Source organism: Salvelinus sp. IW2-2015, unplaced genomic scaffold (assembly GCF_002910315.2).
Source record: "Salvelinus sp. IW2-2015 unplaced genomic scaffold, ASM291031v2 Un_scaffold6492, whole genome shotgun sequence".
In the NCBI taxonomy this organism is placed as follows: Eukaryota; Metazoa; Chordata; class Actinopteri; order Salmoniformes; family Salmonidae; genus Salvelinus; species Salvelinus sp. IW2-2015.
In genome coordinates, this window is record NW_019947754.1 from 1 (window position 1) to 5,528 (window position 5,528).

At 43.0% G+C, this 5,528-nt stretch overlaps 1 long non-coding RNA gene across 1 annotated transcript; it reads right to left on the reverse strand.

The window, feature by feature from the left end:
* Positions 1-3,594: 3,594 nt before the first annotated feature.
* On the reverse strand, positions 3,595-5,227 carry LOC112078916 (uncharacterized). The gene is made up of 3 exons (XR_002895809.2): positions 5,119-5,227; positions 4,208-4,462; positions 3,595-3,696 (listed from the first exon to the last, which is right to left on the reverse strand). It is a non-coding gene; the product is annotated as an uncharacterized lncRNA (long non-coding RNA).
* Positions 5,228-5,528: the final 301 nt, after the last annotated feature.

The following is a 5,528-nucleotide window of genomic DNA, read 5'->3' on the forward strand; positions in this document are numbered from 1 at the left end:
GGGCTTGGCGAAGAACAGACCTCCTGCACACGGCAACCATGTTTAAACGCACAGATTATTGGGGGATTTTCAGAAGAATGTCAAATATACATGGGCTTGGCGAAGAACGACCTCCTGCACACGGCAACCATGTTTAAACCGCACAGATTATGGGGGGGATTTTCAGAAGAATGTCAAATATACATGGGCTTGGCGAGAACAGACTCCTGCACACGGCAACCATGTTTAAACGCACAGATTATTGGGGGGATTTTCAGAAGAATGTCAATATAACATGGGCTTGGCGAAGAACAGACCTCCTGCACCGGAACAACCATGTTTAAACGCACAGATTATTGGGGGATTTTCAGAAGAATGTCAAATATACATGGGCTTGGCGAAGAACAGACCTCCTGCAACACGGCAACCATGTTTAAACGCACAGATTATTGGGGGGATTTTCCAGAAGAATGTCAAATATACATGGGCTTGGCGAAGAACAGACCTCCTGCACACGGCAACCATGTTTAAACGCACAGATTATTGGGGGGATTTTCAGAAGAATGTCAAATATACATGGGCTTGGCGAAGAACAGACCTCCTGCACACGGCAACCATGTTTAAACGCACAGATTATTGGGGGGATTTTCAGAAGAATGTCAAATATACATGGGCTTGGCGAAGAACAGACCTCCTGCACACGGCAACCATGTTTAAACGCACAGATTATTGGGGGATTTTCAGAAGAATGTCAAATATACATGGGCTTGGCGAAGAACAAGACCTCCTGCACACGGCAACCATGTTTAAACGCACAGATTATTGGGGGGATTTTCAGAAGAATGTCAAATATACATGGGCTTGGCGAAGAACAGACCTCCTGCACACGGCAACCATGTTTAAACGCACAGATTATGGGGGGATTTTCAGAAGAATGTCAAATATACATGGGCTTGGCGAAGAACAGACCTCCTGCACACGGCAACCATGTTTAAACGCACAGATTATTGGGGGGATTTTCAGAAGAATGTCAAATATACATGGGTTGGCGAAGAACAGACCTCCTGCACACGGCAACCATGTTTAAACGCACAGATTATGGGGGGATTTTCAGAAGAATGTCAAATATACATGGGCTTGGCGAAGAACAGACCTCCTGCACACGGCAACCATGTTTAAACGCACAGATTATTGGGGGGATTTCAGAAGAATGTCAAATATACATGGGCTTGGCGAAGAACAGACCTCCTGCACACGGCAACCATGTTTAAACGCACAGATTATTGGGGGATTTTCAGAAGAATGTCAAATATCACATGGGCTTGGCGAAGAACAGACCTCCTGCACACGGCAACCATGTTTAAACGCACAGATTATTGGGGGATTTTCAGAAGAATGTCAAATATACATGGCTTGGCGAAGAACAGACCTCCTGCACACGGCAACCATGTTTAAACGCACAGATTATTGGGGGGTTTTCAGAAGAATGTCAAATATACATGGGCTTGGCGAAGAACAGACCCTCCTGCACACGGCAAACCATGTTTAAACGCACAGATTATTGGGGGATTTTCAGAAGAATGTCAAATATACATGGGTTGGCGAAGACAAGACCTCCTGCACACGGCAACCATGTTTAAACGCACAGAATATTGGGGGATTTTCAGAAGAATGTCAAATATACATGGGCTTGGCGAAGAACAGACCTCCTGCACACGGCAACCATGTTTAAACGCACAGATTATTGGGGGATTTTCAGAAGAATGTCAAATATACATGGGCTTGGCGAAGAACAGACCTCCTGCACACGACAACCATGTTTAAACGCACAGATTATTGGGGGATTTTCAGAAGAATGTCAAATATATTTGGATTATTTCACAAGTCTACCATTGTTAAAATTTATATATTCCAAACTGTAGTCTATTGTCACGTTCGTCGTAATCCTCCTCGTCTGAGGAGGAGTAAGGATCGGACCAAAACGCAGCGTGGTTTGAATACTTAATTTAATGAACGAAGACGAAGAACACTAGACAAACTATACAAAAAACAACAAACGAACGTGAAGCTATAAATAAACAGTGCAGACATAAGCACCTGACATAGACAATAACCCACAACCCACAAAACAAAACAGGCTACCTAAATATGGTTCCCAATCAGAGACAACGCAAAACACCTGTCTCTGATTGAGAACCATATCAGGCCAAACACAGAAATAGACAAACCAGACAAACAACATACTCAGATCACACCCTGACCAAACAAAACATAAAACATACAAAGCAAACTCTGGTCAGGGCGTGGCATCTATTGTACATTGCATTCTGAAAGTATTCAGACCCCTTGACTTTTTCCACATTTGGTTACGTTACAGCCTGATTCTAAAAATGGATTCCCCAAAAAATTCCCCTCTTCAATCTACACACAATAACCCATAATGACAAAGCGAAAACAGATTTTTTTTAAATGTTTGCAAATTTATTAAAAATTAAAAACAGAAATACCTTATTTACATAAGTATTCAGGCCCTTTGTTATGAGACTCGAAATTGAGCTCAGGTGCATCCTGTTTCCATTGATCATCCTTGAGATGTTTCTGCAACTTGGAGTCCACTTGTGGTAAATTCAATTGATTGGACATGATTTGAAAAGGCACACACCTGTCTATATAAGGTCCCACAGTGCATGTCTGAGCAAAAACCAAGCCATGAGGTCGAAGGAATTGTCCGTAGAGCTCCAATACCGGATTGTGTCGAGGCACAGATCTGGGGAAGGATACCAAAACATTTCTGCAGCATTGAAGGTCCCCAAGAACACAGTGACCTCCATCATTCTGAAATGGATGAAGTTTGAAACCACCAAGACTCTTCCTAGAGCTGGCCGACAGGCCAAACTGAGCAATCAGGGGAGAAGGTCATTGGTCAGGGAGGTGACCAAGAACCCGATGGTCACTCTAACAGAGCTCCAGAGATCCTCTGTGGAGATGGGAGAACCTTCCAGAAGGACAACCATCTCTGCAGCACTCAACCTATCAGGCCTTTATGGTAGAGTGGCCAGACAGAAGCCACTCCTCAGTAAAAGTCACCTGACAGTCCGATTAGAGTTTGCCAAAAGGCACCTAAAGGACTCTCAGATAATGAGAAACAATATTCTCTGATCTGATGAAACCAAGGTTGAACTCTTTGGCCTGAATGCCAAGCGTCACGTCTGGAGGAAACCTGGCACCATCCCTATGGTGAAGCATGTTGGTGGCAGCATCATGCTGTGGGGATGTTTTTCAGCGTCAGGGACTGGGAGACTAGTCAGGATCGAGGTAAAGATGAACGGAGCAAAGTACAGAGATATCCTTGATGAAAACCTGCTCCAGAGCGTTCAGGACCTCAGACTGGGGCGAACATTCACCTTCCAACAGGACAATGATCCCAAGCACACAGCCAAGACAACGCAGTAGTGGCTTCGGGACAAGTATCAATGTCCTTGAGTTGCCCAGCCAGAGCCCTGACAATTTAATCAATTTTAGAATAAGGTAACAGAATGTGGAAAAATTCAAAGGGGTCTGAATACTTTCCCGAACGCACTGTTTATTAATGAGATGACTCACCTACGACTAGACTTAACGCATATCCAAAGGGCGCTTGTGCCCAAGCCAAGCCATACCCCGGAAGATAGACGTACTCCGCTGTTCCGTTAATGTATCCACCACCAACCCAGGTCGCTGCAATGACAACAACTAAATGTAAATGTTCAGCCTACAGTAATTCAGAGAGTAAAATCATGATAAAACGTGATGCGCGTAAAAGCAAACGAAAAAAGGTTACAACATTTCGCTTGTTAGAATTGTGCTTGAAAATGGACGCTTGGACCAATTATGAGTTTCTTCACGGAATAATGTTTTTATTTTTGTTTTTTTATCTGTAAACTCTAAAGCTGTTCAATGTTGCAATTCAAAATGTTAGTTCGTGTCTTTAGTTAAAGCATTTCCCCTAACCATCGAGCAAGAGTTATCAAATTGAAGTAGCCTATATATAGCCTTTATGTAGCCTATATAATTTTTTAACAACCGCTTTTATATCAATCAAGTAAAACATTTAAAAAGGGGGTATGGTCCTACAACATTCTGTTTGTTAGTAAACGTCTAGAATCAGAATTACCTTTATTTAGAAATCAACTTACAAATAATAGAAAATCGACTGGTCTATTTCAATCATTCACACGATGAAACTCACCGGTCATGGTAAAACCACCAACAAATAAACCAATGTCTCTGCCACCGACCATGATGGTTTCACTGCGGTCCGTGCCCTCCGCCTCCCCGGCGTGCTTGTTCTTCCACGCTGCCCAGATCCCCACCGCCAGGATCAGAACGTAGAAGAGGGCGATCGCCGCAAGTCCCTCCACGTGGATACCGGTCATCTTGTCTTGTTTTTTTAGCTCGAGCTGAGCGGTGTGTCTTCGCTATAGGAACCGGATGGCATCGAGACCTGCGTGGATGGGGTGCGGAGCGAATGTGGACATTGAATTGAGTGGCAGTGAAGGGATGGATGGATAGACTAAAAGACCAAATTAAAGACAAAACATTATACTTGTAATTATCTTTTATTAGGCTATTTCGTTAGATTTATTATGTTACTATTTTATAACATCAGAAATAAGACAACAGTCTTCATTTTTTAAATCCCCAACTAGTTTCCACAGTCTCTATGTATGTGCGTAAAAAGCCCATTACGCACAACCCTCGTGTAGCCCGTGGAGCTGTTGAGGCGTTAAACTAACACCTTGGGCTAGTCTCTCTATAAAAGAGGCGTTAAACTAACACCTTGGGCTAGTCTCTCTATAAAAGAGGCGTTAAACTAACACCTTGGGCTAGAGCTCTCTATAAAAGCCAAACTGGCTTCATCTTCGATGGGAGAATTGTAATATCACTACAAACATCTATTTAAAATATTAAATGTGTCCTTTTTATTAACACAACCCTCCTCAAATCGGACAATGATGATATAGGCTGTATCTGGAGCAATGGTAAAAAAAATATATATAATGATATAGACTGATTTACTTTACCAGGATGTAGAGATTCCTTTACGTGGCCTAACATGTCTTCAGAAACAAACAAAAAATTAGAAAATAGACAAGTTACCTGAAATGTCTCTTTACCGGACACTTGAAGTGAAAGCCGCTTCTCAACGAGCTGGGTGTTCAGATAGACACTGGCCCAGTGCGTTATCCTCCGGTACCCTGCTTGAAAACTAAGTAATGATCAACTAAGAGCTCGCGCTGGGATCGTCCCTCCCGGTGACTTTTATAAGAGACCCCGGTGGCGTCAGACGTCCGGTGTTCACGCGCGTCAGAGAGAGAAACGTGAACATCCTTTGATGAGAATAATGAGCACGAGAAACGTCACTGGGTTTTTCCTACCGTTACTAGTGATGTACGCAAGTGTATGAGAGAAAGGGAGAGAGAGAGAGACATAAAAGAGAGAGACATAAAAAGAGAAAGCGACAAAAAGAGAGAGAGAGACCACTGTGACTGACCCAAAATGAAGGAAAT